The 22,094-nt window shown below is 34.6% G+C and overlaps 1 long non-coding RNA gene across 1 annotated transcript in view; it reads right to left on the bottom strand.

The window, feature by feature from the left end:
* The window catches only part of LOC134739381 (uncharacterized), a 321,981-nt gene that overhangs the window by 263,241 nt on the left and 36,646 nt on the right, over positions 1-22,094 (bottom strand). The window contains exon 2 of the long non-coding RNA XR_010125977.1: positions 7,130-7,224. This is a non-coding gene — a long non-coding RNA (uncharacterized LOC134739381). The remainder of the gene's footprint in view (positions 1-7,129; positions 7,225-22,094) is intronic.

Here is a 22,094-nt window from a genome sequence, read left to right as displayed (position 1 = left end):
GTACGCTATTCTCTTCCCCTGCCAGTGTCTGCATTGAAGAATTGTGTTTTATTCTCTCAGCTCTGTCAGGCCTGCTGAATTTCTCTCCTTTTGACTGAAGCCCACTTCGGCTCTATTTGCGCTGCCATCCCTCCAGGTCTCAGCAAAGTCCTCCACCAGCCTCTGGCTCAGTTCACACGTCCGGATATCTGAAGCCTCCCCGGTGCAGCCCCCATGCCAGGCCAGCTGGTTTTCATCTGAGCTACTTCACCGTCTTCCACAGGACATGCAGGAACTTGTGAATCGATTCTTTATTACAAAGGAGTCTAGAGAGACTCAGACGTCATAAATTACACACTTTCTGTCCTAACTGCACTGTGCCTCCATGCCTACCTGGCTGTGCTTGTTCAAGAACACATTTCTACAGACTCACTGTCATTGGTTTTCCCACAATTCTCCACCCTGCATCCCCAGTGGTGGGAAGCTAGGGGAAAGTGTGGAAATGGGTGTTTCTACTGCTTCTTCCTCTCCAGTTGTCCACAATCTACTGGCTAGAAAGGACTTTCATTTACTCCACTTCTTGTCTGGCAAAGACACCCTCTGCATCATATTTTCTATATCCCATTTGATAACCCCTCTTCTTTAATCTATGGTGATTAAATTGCTATAGGAGAAAGGAGGAACAAGAAATACATTAGTTTAATGGTTTCCAAATATCTGACTAGCTATTAAAAGTTAAATTTAACCAACAGAGATGTAAAAAGAGTGGTAACTATTTATTATAGTTACCTAACTATATATTTGGACAAAAAAAGGTCGTGTGCCAGAAGAATTGAAACAAAACTGCTAAAAGCACTGCTAAGAGAATTAGACATTAGGAGGGCAAGAGCATGGGATGATTGTTTTTTATTATAAATCCTTGCATACTATTTAACATATTAATTTATAAACCACAAGTTTTTATTTATTTATATTCATTATGCCAAGAATTCATAAGGAATAATTTCCAGCAGCTCAGTCTCCTTGCCATTGATTCTCAAAGTGAGCTTCTTTGAGTAGAACAAGCTGGCACTTCAGTTGAACACAAACACCCATTTCTTTGTTTCATTTTCACAATCATTTTCCTTCATACATTTGGAGATGCTACCTCCATGCTCTGAGTACTTCATGTGCCCAATACATACGTGAAATATCTTGACAACAATCTTGCCCTTATTTAACATAATAGATCCTCCCAGCTTTGCCAAGTGAACATTTGTGGGGCAAGGATTGCATGACTTTGAAAGTTACTTAAATATTTCTGAATCGCAGTATCTCCATCTGTAAGATGCGAATAAAAAGGCAGGTTCAATTTGAGGCACTAGTGGCACAAAGACATATTAAGGCTAAACTCCTGTACCTAAATTTCTTGGCTGTTGGGTTATTTATATTTTAGAAATTTTAAAAAATTTTACAAGAATATGTCTGAGATTATTTTTCATTACTCTTTCTTGGTAAATATTTAGGAAATTTTTTTAAATCCCATTCAGATGTCCCTTATTGCAGAATACATTCATTCCTTTTATAATATTTTGCATTTTTAATTTTTTGTTTTATTTTCTTATTCAGAAATACAATGTTTTCTTATAGTAGATTACTAACTTAAATTCTATTTATTATAATGTCTCTTATAGTTGTCCTACTGTCATATTCCATTTCGTTTTAGATTTATTGTTTGTTTACTACATCACTGACTTTATTTTCTATTCCTCAGTATCTTATGCAGATTTCTATTCTTCTATTGAATTTCTAGTTTCCTACTAAAAATAACATTATTTTCTCATCTCCCCAAGCTTCCTTTTTATTTCCATCTTTTCTGTTAAATAGTCACTCTTTCTTTTTATAAGGTCTATGATTCCTTGAATTTTTTTACTAACTCAGTGCAGAAAGTTTTGAAAATGTATTTCAGTTTTCCTGTAGTAAAGCTTTTTCAAGTATGTATTTTTTTCACAACTATACCTTTATATTATTGTTTATTTATTTTTATTTTTTATTTTTTTTTTGAGATGGAGTCTTGCTCTGTCTCCCAGGCTGGAGTGCAGGGGCATGATCTCAGCTCACTGCAAGCTCCGCCTCCCGGGTTCACGCCATTCTCTGCCTTAGCCTCCAGAGTAGCTGGGACTACAGGCGCCCGCCACTTCGTCCAGCTAATTTTTTTTTTTTTTTTGTATTTTTAGCAGAGACGGGGTTTCACCGTGTTAGCCAGGAAGGTCTCGATCTACTGACCTTGTGATCCGCCTGCCTCAGTCTCCCAGAGTGCTGGGATTACAGGCGTGAGCCACTGCGCCCAGCCCTTTTATATTATTTTTAATGTTGAAGATATGTCCATAGAACTCAGTTCATTGGATATTTTTTTCATCAGTTGACTCATTCTAGAAAAGAGAGAGATTTATGTAGGCCAAATGTCTACAGGACAGAAGGCCCTTGAAATCCTTCATTGACTACCTGGTTGCTATTAAAACTCTGTTCTCAGATATGAAGTTTTGATGGAAGGCTGTTTGATAAAATTTCACTTCCCCAATTCAGGAAGCCTGGGGAGAATTGCAAAGAAGCTGGAGGCTTTGAAGGAGAACTCAGTCTCTCTAGGCATACTCTTCTTTTTAGTGAAACTGTAGCACTAATGTCTAAGTCTGATTTCCAACTTTTTTGTTGTGCAGCCTTCTATGTCAAGTATGAGATGTGATTCTACCTGCTCTCCTTTCTGGTTGTAATACCAGCCAGATCACAGGGAAACTGCCTCACCCTACTAGATTTCTGTAGTGGACAGTAGCAAAAATATATGTCTATCCTTAGGTCTATGGCCTTCTCTTGTCCTTCCATTTTATGGGGTTTTTCCCTCTTCAACCAAAAAGAAATAGAGTACGTTGGCATTAAAAAGTTTAGAGAGTGGTATAAAAATTTTAAGAAGATGAAAGTACAATTTTTTTCTCACCATAGTTTGTAAAATCAGTATTTACTCCTTTAAAAAATCTAAGTAATCTATAAGGAAAAGGTTAAACTTCCTAGAAACTTTATTACCATATTCTGACTGTTCAGTTACTAAAGAAGAGTTAGTATATGGCAGATACATTAAACACTTGCCTTTGGCTGGTGAGTTACACAGTTTACTGAATAATCTTGGCTTTTTCCTGGATGTGTTTGCACTGGCAGCCTCTCTACCATTTTCTTTGCTCACCTTTGTATCCTGGGAAGAGGAGGCTGTAGGGGTGTGAGATACTGAGTCCTGTGCAGCTGCACTTTCCAGATTTTCATGTATCTTGGCTTCTGGCTGTTTCTCACACAGGAAGGCACTGGTGGGACATTGGAGAGTGGAAGAAGGGAGAGGCAGCCAGCATACTCCCGCCTCTGGGCCTCAGGTGGCATTTTCAATACTTTGTTACTCTCTCTCCCGATTCCTCCTGCTAGACCCATTATAATTTCATCTCCTGGTTGATCCTGTGCTCTGGAATTCGGGAAAACTACTTCTATTCTTTGTTCTTCAGTATAGGATTGGTGGCTTCCAGCAGTTAAATTCTGGGTTGCCTTGCCAGCCTGATGGCATCTTAATTCTTTTATCACATCTGTAACCAATTTCCTACGTTAAATTTCTTCTGTTTTTCAAGTTCTTAGCGTTTTCCTACTTATACTTTGATATATCCCAAAGTCTCTGTATTAATATACATAGCTATCTCAAATTTATATCCAAATTAGTGAACTACGCTGATTCACTTTAGTGCTATGTTCTCAGTAGTCATTTAATCCTATTGACGATTAGGATTATATAAAAATAAATGCATATTTTAAACGCGTTTCTCAGATTCCTCCTCGAAGCCAAAAAAAAATGTTTCCTATAAAGGAGTTTAAATTTTTAAAAAGCTATATAACAGCAATAGCAGGTGAAATAATACTTTCATAACTTTTGCTTTATATAGAGTAGTTTTTATAAAACATACAGTTTTCTTGCTATTTTCCTGTGTTTAACTGTGTATCAAAACTGAGCAAGTGAGTATCTAGACCTGATTTAGTTACAGAATCTTAAGGCATCAATTAATTATGTGCCAATTAACCAATAGCTGAATGCTATTATTTCACATAATTTTAAAATATTAAATGATGTGGTATTTATTTTCTGAGCAACAAAATATTTTTATGTGATATAACCTGCATATATTCCCTTTTTTAATAAAAATAAAATAGTCTCTTAATTGAAAAAGTGTCAGATTTTATCTCCATGTTTAGTAAAGGTATCAACCCCCATTTTGTAGTTGAGAAATGGTTAGCTATATACCCTTAAGCATTGTATTTTACAAATCATGTGTTCTGGTTAAACAGGAAGAGCAATTCATAGTTAATAAAAACCAGTAAGAAATTTCCCTTAGAGTCACTTAAAAACTGAACTGAAGCCAATAGGTGTTTCCTTATAAGTACAGAACGGCCCATTTACACAGCTTTTGCTAATACAGTAAGGTTTTCAGTGGGCCAAAGTCTTCTGAGCTTTGCCAACAGTCTTGAAAATTTCCTGTAATCATTACATCTGGGTATTTTGCTAGAAAAATGTATGTGAAAAGGATTAGAAAAGTTATTGGGTAAATTGATCTGATAATTGTGACAGCTTTGTTATATTTTATCATTTTATTACAGTTTATGAGTTCAGCTGCTAATGGCTTTGGTTATTTACTTTGTATGAGGCTTGGAATTTTTTTCCATGAGACACTCTCTGCTCTTACCTACATATCATGTTCCTCTATCGAAACCATTCGCTCTGTAACTTACTTTTTCTCTAGCTAGAACTCCATAGATAGAACAAATTGACGCCCTGACACAGTGAGAAAATTATATACATACTTGGCATGATCCACATTTTTATTCACACAGAAGCACATATTTTGTCCAGATAATTAACACCAGGAAATTCTTGATAGATTTGTTTGCCTGCTGCCCTATCACATTACTCAATACTCTATTCTACAATATCACCAATCATCTAAGAACTTCAGAAATAAGTTAACCCTAAGTTAGCCCAATTTTATTCCCATACTGGAGATTAAAGTCACTTTCCTATATAGTAATACATGTGGTTATGAAACATTTTAACAAAAAATATCACGAAGAAACTAGAAGTCACAAGTAGCATTGTAGTCAAGAATTCTGCAAAGCAGGAGATGGGCATGATATGTCGGTATGGATGGGAGTGTGATGTTAAGGATTCTAAAAGTATAAAAAAGTGAATGAAGAAAAATTAGTAAGTAGTACAGGGAAGGTTTCCCTACGCCAATTATTAAGCTATTGCCTTAGGGCTCTGCTATGGTCTGAAAGTTTTTTCCCTCCAAAATTCATGTGTTGAAACTTAATCCCTAATGTACTGATATTAAGAGCGAGGCTTTAGAAGGTAAGTAGGTCATGAGGGTCGAGCCCTTGTCAATGGAATTAGCGTCCTTATAAAAGACGCATGAAGAAGTCTGTTTGCCTCTTCTGCCATGAGAAGATATATAGAAGACACCAATTATAAGCAGCAGGCCCTCGTCAGACACTTAATTTGCTAGCATCTTGATTTTGGACTTACCAGCCTCCAGAACGATGAGCAATAAATTTCTGTTGTTTATAAATTACCCATTTATAATTTTATATTTTGCTATAACAGCCCAAATGGAGTAAGACATGCTCCAAATCTACCTTTTTCTTCTCTGCATTCTGATATTGAATCTCAGACTTCAACCTACGTTTCTGCTTCGCCAGGTAGATCAACGTTAGACTCTATCAACAGGAGGTACTGAAGGAAATTGAGAGCCTGGAAGAGGGAGGAGGGACTTGCTCCTTCCTGTTTGTTTCCTGTGGTCTTCCTGACTTCCTCACTTCTGTCCACCTACCAATACATTTTTTTTATTTTTTTATTTATTTATTTTTTTACCCAAACAAGGGCAGTTCCTTCTCATAGAAAATACTAAATCCTGGTTTCACTTTTTCCAACACTTGCAGAACCAGCTTCATCATGCACTGTTCTGTGGATGCACTAGCTCCAGCTGGCTCTTGCTCCTGTTTTCAAGGTCTGGTCCCCAGGCCCTGGGAGCTCTCATTTAAGCTTCTAAGTTTTAATAATTTCTATCTCTTCCCCAAGGGTGGTAGCTATTTCTTGCAGTTGCTCCCTCCACAAGAGCTTATAGTTCTCTTTTTACTCTTTCAATTACTTAAGTAACAATTGTATCCTTCATTAACAGTTCTTCATATTAAATTTTCTCTTTTTAAATATGTAATGTCATTTCTGTTTTCTAAATGGACCATGGCTGATAAGTTCTCAAAAGATGCAACCAGGTTATGAATTGTTCTTTAGATAATTGTAAATCCATTCTATCAAGACAAAAAGGTGAAAAGAAGGACCCAGGATGCTAGCAGAAGAAAAATAATAGTTACCATAAAAAACTTAAGCAATATTTTTTGAAATATGCATTGTATAATGGAGGAAGCCAATAAATGTCAAAGAATTCAAAGAAACATGACCTTGAGGGGAGCAATGGCACAGAGGCTGTGGCTTCTATTTCATCAGAACTCACCCCATTCCCATCTCATCTATGCTCCAATGATACTGAGTATGAGTTTTATAAAGATAAGCAGACACCAGGAGAATAAGGACTTCATGATATATGTAGTATTAATGATGAAACATATGTAGTACTAATAATGAAACATAGTAAACTCATAACTGTTATATATCTCATTATTAATTGTATTTCTATAACTCAGCTAATATTCTTTTTAGGGAGGTGGATAAGACTATCTTTTCCATTAATATGCTAACATTCCTGGAAATTTGGGGAGACAATAAACAACATGAAACTTGTCTTTACCAAACTAGTCACGATGAGATCTAATTCAAAGATGTGGCTGATTCAGAATCTATAAAACAGAGTTTTATGAATAGATTAATGTGTTATTTCCGGTAAAACGTGTAAAATAAAAAGCTTAATGAATACTATGGTTTGAATATGTTCCCCAAACAGCATGTTTAACTTAATCCCCAACACAGCAATATTGGGAGTTGGGGTCTAAGGAGTGGCATTCATGTCATAAGGGCTCTGCCTTCCTAAATGGATTAATGTCAATTATAAAAAGGACTTACGGTTGCAAGTTCACTCACATGTCCTCTCTTGCCCTTCCACCTTCCACTATAGAATGATGCAGCAACAAGGCCCTCACCAGATGCCAGTTCTCCAGTCCTGGAATTCCCAGCCTCTAGAACGGTGAGCAAATAAATTTCTGTTCATTATAAATTACCCAGCCTCAGTTATGCTGTTATAGCAACAAAAGTGGACTAAGGCAATGAAGAAATGAAGCAAGCAAACAACTGAAAGAAACTGTAGGTGAATATTTATATAATTATGGAGTGGAATAGGACTTTTGAGACAAAATAGTAAGGTCAGAGACCATTGAAGGGAAACATTATAAACTTAACAACATTAAAACTTAAAACATTTGTACCTCCAAAATGACCACAAATAAAAAGTAAAGAGCGAACTAAAAATATTAGTCACATAAACCTTACTATATTTCACAGATCAATATAAATTGATGAATATGCTAATGGGAAAAGATGGTTAATATGTAATTCATAAAATAGAAAAACTAGTCAGTAAACATATATAATAATAAAATTTAAAAATTTAATAAATGAATTAAATCAGATAAAGTTCTTTAATCTATCAAACTATTGGCACCTTTATACACTGTCAAGGAGCAAGGGGTGGAAGAAGAAATTGTCTCAACAGTTTCATCAAACAACTTGGCAAGAGATATATTTCTTAAAAACTTTGAAGTATTCATACCTTTTAACCTAGAAAATATTTTTCTACAAATTAATCCAACAGAAATATCAGTAAAGTGGGCAAAAATCTATATACTCTATAAAAATATATATCTTTATGTTGTTTGCAATTCTAAAACAACCTAAATACCTGCATTAGAGAATGTTATAATGTGTAGTTATAATATTACTAAAAAATTAGAATAATATAACAGTATCTATTGAGATGAGGAAAATTTAATATATTATTTTCTGAAAAAGCAAATTATAATAAGTGGGAGCTAAGCTATGCATACACAAGGGCATGCAGAGTGATATAATGGACCTTGGAGACTCAGAATGGGGAAGGTGGAAGGCGGTTGTGGGGTAAAAAACTACATGTTGGTTTCAACATACACTACTCGGATGACAGGTGCACTAAAATCTCAGAATTCATCACTATGTAATTCAGCCATGTAACCAAAAACCACTTGTACCCTAAAAGCTATTGAAATAAGGGAAAAAATTTTTAACAAAGAAAGCAAATTATAGGGGAGTATATGCCTTATGATGCTATTATTAGACTTCTATTACTCTGTCAGTATGCACTTTTCTGCTAAAAGGAACTATATTAAAATGGTCATTTTGATGGTGGGAATATGGATAATTTTGAAATTTTGTGCTTTTCTATGTTTTCCAAAGATATTAAATGATTAGGCATGGAATTTTTTCTAATTATGATTAAATTATTTTGTATAAGAAAAATGCTCAGCTGGGGACAGTGGCTCGCACCTGTAATCCCAGCACTTTGGGACACCAATGCGGGCAGATAGTTCAGTCCAGGAGTTCATGGCAATACCCTGTCAAGAATAGAAAAATTAGCCAGGCCTGGTAGCACACACTTGTAGTTTCAGCTACTCTGGAGGCTGAGCTGGGAGGATCACCTGAGCCCGGGGTGTGGAGGTTGCAGTGAGCCAAGATTGCACCACTGCACTCCAACCTGGGCGACAGAGCAAGACCCTGTTCTCCCACCCCTGAAAAATGCTAATTTTTATTTCTCATTTAAAAAGAATATGAACATGCCACCATTAGCAGGGTTACATAAACATGAAATGATATTTTTGATTTATATTAAAAAGATGTTCAATATATAATGGTTTGTGTTTACATAAATTAAAACAGATTGGTCGGGTGCAGTGGCTCACACCTGTAATCCCAGAACTTTGGGAGGTCAAGGCTGGCAGATCATCTGAGGTCAGGAGTTTGAGACCAGACTGGCCAACATTGTGAAACCCCGTCTCTACTAAAAATACAAAAATTAGCCGGGCATGATGGCACGTGCCTGTAATCCCAGCTACTCACTAGGTTGACACAGGAGAATCACTTGAACTCGGGACGAGGAGGTTGCAGTGAGCCGAGGTTGTATGCCTGCACTGCAGCTGGGATGACAGAGCAAGATTCCATCTCAAAAAAAAAAAAAGATTATAACTATATAACATTGGATATTTGGAGTTCAAAAGAGAGGTTGAACTAAATATTTATCTAGTTCATTTGAAAATATTATTTAATATAAAACTTTACAATTCCAAGAGTCTTTTTCACATATTATCATGTATTGTTTGATATATGAGCAAAACCCAGTCTTTTGAAACAGACAGACATGACTTTGTTTCTAATTAGTATTCTTTTCAAGTTACTTAAACTGTCTAGTAATTTGGATCTTTCATTTTTAAAATAGTTACAATAATTCCTAATCCAGGGGGCTGTTACCAGGGATTAATGAGATAACAATATAAAACTGAGTATAATTCCTCAAATATAATAGAACAGTGATTTAGTACTGCAATTAATCTTAACAATAACTTGTGAAGTTGTCCATTAAAGTTTATAGTTAAGGTTGAGAAATTTAGTCTTCAAAAGATTAAGTTACTTGTTAATGTGAGAGTCAGAGGGTCCAATTGATCAAAACCTTCATGTTCTTCGAGATTTCTGGTGAGGGTTAAGGTATTATTGCTGGTTTACTTGGACTGGAGAGGGCAGCTGGACACAAGCCTCCTACTCCTTCCCTGTATGCATTGAACACACCCACTCACAGAAGCTGGAGAACTGCAGGGCTGCCCTGGGGAGTCGACAGATCCTGCATTTGGTCAGCACGTGGCACAGGGTCAGAGGACAGTACTCCTCCAGTACACTTGCTAGAGGCCAAAAGATAGAATCATACATGACCCCTAAAATTGACTTATTTTCTACTTGCTCTCCATAGGAAGTGCCCACTATTCACTTCATAGGAAAGAGTAAATGTGACATGGAAAAAGGGCAAAAGCACTCTCTACAATCTGTCCCCCATAGGGCAGAAGTGCAGATGATCCCCAACTTAAAATGCTTCAACTCACCATGTTTCAGCTATACAATGGTGAAAACTATTGTTTTTCACCTTTGTACAGAATTCAATAAATTATGTGAAATATTCAACAGTTTATTATAAAATAGGCTTTGTGTTAAATGACTTTCCCTAACTGTAGGCTAATGTAAGTGTACTGAGCATATTTAAGGTAGGCTAGGCTGAGCTATGACGTTTGGCAGGTTAGATGAATAAAATGTATTTTTTACTCAATAATATTTTCAACTTATGTTGGGTTTATTGGGACAACCTCATCATAAGTCAAGAAGCGTCTCTATTGGCAGAGTTTAAAATTGGAACAGGAGAAACAGGAGCAGTAAAATCTTACATTTGGTTAGTGAAGAATTTACTCCATTCAAGTCTTCTGGTTCCAAACTTCAGTACATTTATTAAGTCATAATGCTTGACTTGAAACAAATAAGATCTTGAGCAATCTTACCCATGTAAGTTTGGGTAAGATTGTGTTTTCTTTGATCATTACCTGGCCTTTAAACTTTAAACTAAACCAACTTTAAAGTTTAAAGGCCAGGTAATGATCAAAGAAAACACAATACTAAAAATACATAGTAAGGCTCTTTACAAAATATGTAAATTTAAAGTGAAACATTTAATTTCCTAAGGCACGAACATATTTTAAAAATAATTATATTAATACCTTGAAGTTGACACAAAATCAGCTGACAATTTTAGGTAAAATCTTAAATTTGGCCCATATATATGAAAAGGGGAAGGAGGACCTAATGTGTATGCTCCCCAAATGACAATCCACTGTGAATAAACTACTGAATAAGATTATATTTTGGCTGAATTTTTTAAATTCTCTTTGCCTTCCCGAATTTGTTCAATTATAGTGCTAAAATGTCTGTGTCCTTCTGTTTTTTCAGTTCCATCTCAGATTGCAGTATTTTTGTCACTGTTGTTAATCGTTGTTTGTTGGCCTTACTGCAGAGTTAAGGAAGAAATGTAAATAAAGAAGCATGTAAGCAATAAATATTTTGCAAAATTAAATAATAGATTCATGTTTTATTTTTATTATGTAGCATTATGAAATGGGTCTACAAGTTACCTCACCACTGAAAATATTCTATTTTCTCTCATTAAATTAAACCCTCATTCTGAACTCTAGTTCTCTTTTTGTTTAAAATGATTAAAGAAATAGAAGATAAGAGTGTGCATTATTGAAAGGAAAATTATCCTGTATTTAAAGTTATATATGCCATATTAACAGTTTTACATGTATACAGGTGTTTACCTTGAGAATGAAATTAGTCCTCTATTATTTTCTTAAAAGAATTCGAATTAAAATACTAGAACACTTTAAAATCAGTTTAAAAAATTGTTAAAGATATTTCTCTCTAATCTCAAGTCTTCTCTAAAAGAGAAAAAACAACAACAACAAAAAAACAATACAATCCATTCCTTAAAGTCCTGTGTAATAGTCAACTTGAAATATGTAAGTTGTGGTCAACAATACAAGGGAAGCATTTTTCCTTCAACATTTCCTGAGGACATTAAACAGAGTCAAACAGAGGTGTACAGTTTCGTAGAAGAATCTACAATGTGAGGACATTATTTAACCAGAGTGAAAAAACACTTCTCTTATTCCACACTTTTGAAACAAGGTTACCAGTGTTTAAATAGAAAAAATATATATTGAAGATGAATGGAAAGCCTTATCAAGTTAATTTCATGCCATTTTACCATAAATTCCTCTTAGTCCCCTGGGATTATACATTATGGCATGCTGGTAAAGTACATATTAGAAAATGGTTACACCATTGAACAGTCATTGAGGGCCACATTAAATTTAATAGATGGTAGTTGAAAGATTTTCCAGTGTAAATGCTACTTTTTAAATTGTGAAGGAAGCATGGGTTGGATGGTTATATATGAGATGGTTTTAATCTAATAAAGGAATTAATGCTAGAAATAACTAGTAATTTTGAAAAAGTTACAAGAAATCTATACATGCAAAGCTTTCTTTTATTTAATGGTGGAGTTGGAAGAGAGTAATTAGAGAATGTAACTATAACAACCAGAAACAGAAATAGTGACAATTACTTTTCACCATATATATATAGTGAAACTCATATCCTTAAGAATAAATGTGTCAGCTGGGTGCAGTGGATCACACCTGTAATCCCAGCACTCAGATCATCTGAGGTCAGGAGTTTGAGACCAGCCTGACCAACATGGTGAAACCCCATCTCCACTAAAAATACAAACATTAGCCAGGTGTGGTGGTGCATGCCTGTAATCCCAGCCACTCGGTAGCTGAAACTGGACAGTCGCTTGAACCTGGGAGGTTACAGTGAGCCGACATCATGCCACTGTGCTCCAGCCTGGGTGACAGAGTAAGACTCTGTCTCAAAATAAATAAATAAATAAATAAATGTGTCCTTGAAAATGCACCTTATTAATTACAAATTCACTTATTATTTTTTCAGTTGACTCTACAATATAAACATATATTTGTAGAGAGAAATTGGAATAAAATATTTTAGAATATAACTTATTGTATTGATAAATTCAATTTCATACTCTCTTACAGAACCAAATATTTTATATAAAACTAAGTTGAAATGTGTATCTGATACAAGCAGACCTTTTCTGTCATTTCTTTACTATCATGTAATATAAGTATACCACATGTATACAATATGATATCTGTACAGGATAATATAGATTTTACCTATCAAGCAAAAATCTAATTTTTTTCAGAATGAAGAACCATTTTTCTTCCAAATCCCATGCTTTTCTTTATATGGGAATAATTACCAACCTTTTCCAAGTGAAGAAGGTTACAGCTCTTAAATGCTATAACTTGAAATTCTGCAAGAGGATGACTTTAAACTATGTAAGATACCCTATTTCTATCCCGGTATATGATAAACAAAACATTTGCTTTAGCATTTCCTAAAATTACTCCAAAATCAATTCTCTTTCTACAGTGAGAAATATTAAACTCAGACTTTAAAACTTTGTTGTGATTTCTTTGCTTTAAGTTCCTAATCAGAGCCTTAGAGAATACATCTTTCTAGAATATTCTCAATGTGGCAGCACTAGTGTCAGGGAGAATGAATGGATTGAGGTTTTATAGCCTAAAAGAATGATGTTAACATCATTCAGTTAATTGCCAGACCCAACAAGCAACCAGGTTCTACACACCAGAAGAGACTATTTTCCTCCACAAACATTACTATCTAATCAGTTCTTGAATGTGAAATCATTGATCTTGGAACTTCCTTCTTAGCTTTGTTTATGAAATGAGGCAAAAAATGAAAACCTTAAGGAAAAAAAGCTTCATTTATACTGTCTTTTAAAGAATGCTGTTAACCTAGTTTTTCTTTATTCTTGGCAGTAGAATTTCTGCCCTATTAATCAGGGAAGGTCCTCTTGGTTCATCTCCCTACTTAGAAACAAATATTTTAATTCTCACTTCACTACACTCTAGCTAAGAATTAAAGGCCGGGTGCAGTGGCTCATGTCTGTAATTCTAGCACTTTGGGAGGCCAAGGCGGGCAGATTGCTTGAGCTCGGGAGTTCGAGACCAGCCTGGGCAACATGACAAAACCATGCCTCTACAAAAAATACAAAAATTAGCTGGGTATGGTGGCACGTGCCTGTAGTTTCACCTACTTGGGAGGCTGAGGTGGGAATAGGGCTTGAGCCCAGGAGATGGAGGTTGCAGTCAGCCAAGATCATACCACTGCACTCAAGCCTGGGCAGCAGAGCCAGACTGTTTCTCAAAAACAAAACAAAATGAAACAAAACAAAAAACGTCAAGAATTAAATATGTTACTACCCATGATTATATGCAAAGTACCATAGTAACTATAAGGAATATACAAGATACAATTCTGATATCTGATTATGGCCTCTCCTCACTTAGGATCTAGGGGTAACTTTAGACTGTTCTAAACTGATCTGGCTCTTTGTCTGCTTGTCTTACAACACTCCTGGTACTGTCCAATATGCTCTTGTTCTAGGTTCATTAATCAGACAATTTAACTTGAATCCTCTGTGTCTGACTGTTGTTGATATTTTTACACTGGTTCAACATCCAACAGTCAAAGATTATGGGAAATGGGTGTTACATTATTTATTTTTTGAAAAAGATATTCCATCCCCAATAGGAAAGGAAGCTTAAAATACATAAAATATTGGACTGAAAAAAGAATACAATAATATTCCTTTTGCTATAGTAAATACTATTTATATTCTCCACACGTCACCCAGAAAAGCATCTGAAAGTTTTACAGAAGAGAATTACTTCATGCTTAGTACCATTTGATTTACACTATGCTTTGTCCCACTACAAATTATACAAAACATCTTTGTAACTGAAAAATACATTTGCTTTTTATATTTCTTCTATCACACCTAACCTCTTCTACTCTTTAAGATGATGAAAATATTAATTACCAGTGGATCTTCTGTTCACTGGCCTTTCTCATATTTAAAGATAGTCTTAGGTGCTGGATGTGGAAATACTGGACAAATACAGAAGCCTGGATATAACTCTCTATTATGTTAGGGTGGTCTAGACATCAAGAAAATGAGATTCAGAGGATGAGCAGGAGACAGTGTGGGGAAAAAAAAGTTGATAATCAGTAGCTGAGGAGAATCTTGAGGAAGAATCATTTTGATATGAAATTTATTTGCAGGTTTATTTAAATTATTTACATATGTATTTTGTCTACTTGACATAAAAATAATCAGATTAAAAATCTTTCTTTGCTTGTAAAATATCCTCTTTTACTATTCCATACTTCCAACAATTTTTGCTTTGCAGATTTTGAAATTATGTTATTTAGGGCATGAATGTTCGTTATCTCTGTATTTTAACTGTAAGTTGGACATTGCAAATATAAGCCATTCTTTTTGCTATTTTAAGCCTTTTTGTCTTGAATTTTTATATCATCTGTTATTGATATTGTTGTTCTTGATTTTTTGTGCTTTCAATGCCTGGATAATATTTGCAATGTTTATTTTAGCCTTCTTAGTTTAATATTTTATTTTGTGTATCATAAGCAGAACGTCATTGAACTATTTTATAATTTATTTCTTTACACTAAGTCTCTTATTTTAATAAGACTTTGAACTCAATCATATTTATAATAAAAACTGACAACTTTGTTTATTTGTAATCTTATTTTATAATTTCTTATATTTCTCTTTTCGTTTTTATCTTCACGTATTGAGCATGGTTTCTTAGCTCATGCTTTTTCTCTAAAGACTCAAATGTTCTATATTTTGTTTTTAACTCTATTAATAGTTATCTACACACTTTTTAAAATGTGAACATATACTTTTCTAACATTATAAATCAAAAAACAATAATTACTCATTCCCTCATTTTAACATAAAAACTTCATTTTATACCCAGTTGCTTCTCTCATACTTTATTTTTGCTGTTGTTGTTGGAATAATCCAAAACTTACTTCCATATTTTGTTACTACTTTACAACATGTACCATTAATTTATGAACAATTTCACAGCTATATTAGTCTATTTTCATACTACCATCAAGAAATACCTGAGACTGGGTAATTTATAAAGAAAAAGAGGTTTAATAGACTCACAGTACCACATGGCTGGGGATGCCTCACAATCATGGTGGAAGGTAAAGGAGGAGCAAAGTCACATCTTACATGGTGACAGGCAAGAAAGTGTGTACAAGGGAACTTCCCTTTATAAAACCATCAGATCTTGTGAGACTTACTATCACGAGAACAGCACGGGAAAAACCTGCTCCCATGATTCAGTTACCTCCCACCAGGTCCCTTCCACAACACTTGAGGATTATGGGAGCTACAATTCAAGATGAGATTTGGGTGGGGAGACAGCCAAACCATATCAACAGCTGCATTATTTAGTAATAATAACCACAACTTTTAGACAATAACTTTAAGTTTCACTGGTTTTATTGCCCATTTCTTTTTATTATGCTTCCCCTTCTTCAATCTTGAGTGTTCTGATTTATTTCTCCATTGGCATAATTTTTCAAGGCATTTTTTTTCCAGGATGATTATGGGAGCTGTAATTTTTTTCTCATTCCTCATATTCCTAAGACTTTCAATTGCCTTCACACATAAATAATAGCTTGGTCATCTTCTCATGTAATATATTTCCCTCAAAACTTTAGGGATTTTTTTCCCAAGGAACTGTGTTAGAGTTTGATACTAATTAATTTTTATTATAAGACAATGTTTTTATTGCTTGAGTTATGTAGATTTCTCTACACCCTTTATGTTTTATCATTTCAGACTGCCCACACACATTTGTTTCCTGCACATCTTCAGCTCTGTTGTTGCTCTTTGGTCCCATTATTCCACATATCAGAAATTCTTCCCATTGAATCATGACTAAGTAGTTTTTGCAAAACATACACCACTTTCTTCAACAAGACTTTTCCTATTGCTTTAGCATATTTAAAGTTTGAGCTTGAATCCTAGCTCTGCTGATTGTCTGTGTGACTTTGGGCACATTGCTTAACCTCTCTATACTTCAGTGTCCTCATATGTAAAATGGTATAATGCATACATTAAGGGACTACTTTAGAGAATAAATAACATAATGGAAGCAATTTTATATTTAATAATATAAAGTGAACACAATGGCTGTCTTCTTGAAAGGGGTCATTCTCTGGTCATTGTTATTGCTAATGTTACCTATTGTAATAACAATGTCTAAGTATTAAATAGAGAATTAAGCCATTGTAACAGTCTTGTTTGTTTAACGAAATTTAACCTATTCATATTATCAAACTAATATTAATGTGGGATTTGGGATAGATTGAAGTAATAGCTAAAATGCTTATTGCTATGTGATATATTGGTGTTTTGTTTTTTTAAATAGGATTATAACCATATGCCTAGTAATATACAGTGACAACATTTGAAGTGATGTGAACACGTATGCAGTGATGTAAACAGAATGATATTTCAGCATAAAGGGAAGGTGATAATTGCAAAGATGCCTCATTTTCCTGTTCATAAATCATTAGCAGAGAGGAATGCTTTGTGTTTCTACAATAAAGCACAACATGTCTACATTACTTTTTTTTCCTGGCAAAATTCCACCAGACAAATCTGTTTGCTATTCCAAAATGATACGGATATCTTCCCAGAATTGATTTCGGAGAACAGAATTGAGCATATTCTCAAGTTTTACAGGATAATTTTCCCCAGTTTTTCATGACCAGATTTAAAGGATACTGTTAAAAAAGTCTGCAGGGAAAAAATTCTCTGAGAAATCTCAGTTTAAAATTACCTCATCCAAAAGAAATCCCACTGCCATATGTTTGCTTGGCCTAGATTTCATTCAACAAGGTTTCCTCCTCATACATTCTTCAGGGAGAAACAAAATTAAGAGTAGTGTGGTTGCCAGCCATCAAATGCCTATGGCCTGTGTCAATTTTTAATCAGACAGATCCTGTAGTAACTTTAACAGATTCTTGCTTTATAGCTTTAAAATCATAGAGAGAGCAATGTGATTGGAATTTTTAAATGCTAAGAATTCTTAGTTCCTGCTTTTCTTTCAGTAAAAATATTGTCTTTTTTCCTTATGGAAATGCAAAACTCCCTTCATGTTCACAATCCAAGTTTGTTTATTTAAAATGTATGTGCTGTCTTCCTTCTTGTTTTAATGTCACCCTTGATGATTTGTTTGCTTCTGATAACTTTATGAGGATTAGTTATTGTTGTGAAAATTGAAGCTATTTAATAACATAATATATGAGGAACCATTATTCTTGACCCACAGTGTACATTCAATGTTGAATGAACATTAAAAAGAGAGGGCGGGGAGAGAATATAAAACTGAAGTATTGGGCAAATGAATTGATGCAGAGTTACCATCTCTACTTGAAACTGAGGTGATAGTGCAGAAATCAGTTGCTACAGTTAAAATAATATAATTGTTAGAAGTATAATTACCATAAAATACTTGGTAAAAAAAACTTTAAAAATTTGTACGCTGTCAGTATTAAAGATTATATTTATGAAAGCCTGTCACTATTATTGCTGGACTGAAATTTACAAATAATACCTCATATTCCAGGCCATAAATATGGTGAAACTTTCTCCATAGAATCATCGAGCAGAAAATTTTCGTTGACAATGACTATCTACCATCTCTACACGATGTCTGTTCACCTGTTAAGAGTCAGGATTCATCTGGTATTAGGTTTCCCTTTTATTATCAATAAGGCCACCAGCAACTTTATGGGAATGTTATTTTACATGCTCATAAAGACTTCCATCCTTTTCAAAAATTTCCTGCATCATGCCTCACCAGGATAATTTGCTCTTATAAAATTGAAATGTTGGTATTACTCTGGACTATGCCATAAACATTCTGAAGTTGCAGAAATAACTCTCATGCATAGTTTGTGGAGTGCTTTAAGGAAGTGTCCTGCATTTTTTGTCAAACCCTCCTGAATCCGTTGGTGTACGGGATACTTAATCTAATGGAGCCAGGTTCTATGTACACCACTCAATGCTCAGGTTTAAACACACAGTAAAATAATCTAGTATTTTGTTAAGTAGGAGAACACAAAATATGATGTATGTTTTTATTTTTAAAGAACCCAGGGATCAAAATTTTCCTTTATATTGCATTAATAATTATTTCTAAAAACAACCTAAAAGACAAATGCAGAGGCATAATTTAATTATCCATTAATATACTACACTATATTAATGCCAAAATATTCAATAATGTACCCCAAAATTCTCTTTGTCCTCTATTCTAAACATTCTTAGTTAAAAAGCATCTTTCCTGCTCTTTAATAAGGATTGAACACAGAGAAGCCAGTTATTGCCTGCTATTCTCAATGGAATTCTTTTTAATTGCATTTTGAAATTAACTACTAATGAAAGGTGAAAATATATGCAGAGCCCTGGAGACAGACAAAAAAATAAAAACTGGAGGTAGACACCTAAAGGAATACAAACTATTTTGAAAATAAGTGTACTCCAGAGGATTATATAATATGAATAAAATATTATATAGTACAATATGAAACAAGTGGTTTATGACAAAATTGAGTGATACTCTGTAGAATTTAGACCACTGCAGAAAAGCGAATGTATTTTTTACAAAGGGTTTTTTTTTTCTTATACTTTCATTTATAAGACAACAAAAAGATAACATTGCAAGCCCTGCTTAATGATTGAAGATGACCTCAGGGAGCTGTTGAGCTTGCTGTGAGCTCCAGGATAACAGACAATCGCTGGGAAAGGGTTATAGAGAAGAGAACACAGTAAGATGTGTGAAAGTGGTTAAATGACAACATGACTATCTGCAGCAAACTGTAACTCTCAAATGTCAAGTGTTGAAAAATTAGATGATCTCCAAGGGACATTGCAGAACATGTATCCAAAAGCTTTAAGTTCAAATAAATTATTTAATAAGTGAACTATGAGAATCTCCATTTAGTCTAATAAGCCTTTTCTTATCAACTCTAATATGTTATTTTACATTTAAAAACTCCTTTTTCTGTTATTTCATTAATTATGCTTTGTTCTTGGTTCAGTGTGTTTAACAAAAAATGTTTGAGTTGTAATTTAGTGGGAAAAGAAACACAGCTAATTTAAAATAATTATTACATGCAGATTTGTTTTTCACCATTATTCCTGAAAAAATAAAGTGTAGATGGTCATGAACAAAAGCTGCTTTTTAAGAATAATTATTTTGCATGTTAAAACCATTTGAAATCTGTTCTAAGCAATTTTGAAGTATACATTATTATTAGCTATAGTCACCATGCTGTGTCATAGATCTCAAAAAACATATTTCTTCAACTGAAACTTTGTACCCTTAGAAAAATATTTTTATAGCACCCATTGCAAAATAAAAGCATTACTTGTTTATGAATTCTGTATAGAAAAATAGGGCTTGTCTTTTCTAGCTGTGTGACTCTGTGCAACTCAGTAAATCCAATTAATATCCATTTCTTATCAGTAAAATAGGGGTAGTCACATTTATTTTACCTGTTTTCATGAAGAGTAAGTGTGAGAGCCTGTGTAAAGTGCTCCACACATATTAAATTTGATAAAATTATGTCTCCTTGCCTGTCAACTCTGGGCAAGGTACTGTTGCATCACCCCTAAAGAGTCTTTATTGACTCTGGAGTTTATATGAAGAGTTATTATTATTATTATTATACTTTAAATTCTAGGGTACATGTGCACAACATGCAGGTTTGTTATATAGGTACACATGTGCCATGTTGGTTTGCTGCACCCATCAATTCATCATTTACATTAGGTATTTCTCCTAATGCTATCCTCTCTCCAGCCACCCACACCCCGAAAGGCCCCAGTGTGTGATGTTCCCTGCTCTGTGTCCATGAGTTCTTGTTGTTCAACTCACCCGTGAGTGAGAACCTGCAGTGTTTGGTTTTCTGTTACATGAAGAGTTTTTAAATGAGCAATTATAAAAAGAGGAGGGGAATTAATAAACTGTAAATGAGCGGTTTCAGTGCTATTAAACACATATTCTTATTGAATATGGTTTAAAGTAATTTAAGATGAATGATTTTAAACTACATGACTTTGTTGAGTTGAAAGAACATGGAATCTGAGATTTTAAGGTTCTAAAAATTGGTCATTAATGTAAGTTTGAACTATAGTAATAATAACCATCTAATGGTTTGGTCATTTCCTCAGAAGTATTAAACATTTTTTAATCTAATTCACATTCATAAATCATCTGCTCCTATGAATTTCTTTATGAAAACTGTGATCTTGTGAATTTATTGTAGATGAGATTGGATAAGGGGCATAATGATTGAAGAAACAAACTAACAGAGTGAGTTTAGAATCTAACTATTTCTCTTGCCTGCTTTCTTCTTTTCATGTGTTCCCTCTTTTTTTGACCAGAGGCACTGATGTTATTAATAATTCCTCCAAGTCATAAAAGAGTAGAACCAAATAACACACACTTCTGTGTGTGTGTGTGTGTGTGTGTGTGTGTGTGTGTGTGTGTGTGTTGTGATAAGTGATAGGAGAAAATTAAAAGGGAGAGAAAATACAGAGACACAAAGAGTGTTTGTGGTGTGAGGGTTAAGGGAGTCCTCTCTGACAGGTGACACTCAAGAAGGAACCTGAATAAAATGACTAAGTTACATGGGTATCTGAAAGCAGAACATTCCAGCGAAAGGGAATAGTAAGGACCCGGGCAGAAATGTGGTTGGTATGTTCACAGAAGGCAGTGTCATTTGAGCAGTGTGAGGGAGAAAGTATTCATTGCTAAGGCTGCCATAACAAAGTACCACAAACTGGGTGGCTTAAACAACAGAAATTTGTTTTCTCACAATTCCTTAGGCTACAATCTTGAGTTCAATGTGTCAGCAGTGTTGGTTTCTTCGGGGGCCTCCCTCCTGGGCTTATAGATAGCCATTTTCCTATGGTGCTTCCTCTGTATGTGTCTGGGTCCAAATCTCCTATTCTTATAAAAACATCAGTCAGATTGAATTAGGGCCCAGCCTCTTAACTGTCTTTAATTTAATTATACATTGAAAGACTCTCCAAATATATAGTCACATTCTGAGGTACTGGGAGTTAGGACTTTGACATGTGAATTTTGACAGGCACAATTCAACCCATAACAGAGGGAAAGACGGTGAAAAAGAACAGTTGCTTATTTAATTTGTGGTTTTCTTTTATGTGTGTGTGTTGGTTTTGCCTTTTGTTTTTGTTTTTGAGTGATTGGGGTAAGCCAAAGAGACAATGGAAGGAGAAGTGGGACAGCGAGTTTGGGGGAGTGAGTTTGGGGTAGTATTGTGGCATGGAGTTTTGATACAAAGAGGAGCAGCAAAATGGAGCAGTAACCTGAGAAAGCATGTGGCAAAAGGGAGGGCCCTTTTTAAGCTGAGAGATTGCATATCGTGCTTCTGTTCCCTTGGAGAAAAG

This window comes from Pongo pygmaeus, chromosome 3 (genome assembly GCF_028885625.2).
Source record: "Pongo pygmaeus isolate AG05252 chromosome 3, NHGRI_mPonPyg2-v2.0_pri, whole genome shotgun sequence".
Lineage (NCBI taxonomy): Eukaryota > Metazoa > Chordata > Mammalia > Primates > Hominidae > Pongo > Pongo pygmaeus.
Note: the sequence above shows the minus strand (reverse complement) of the source record. Positions and strands in the feature narration are given on the sequence as shown.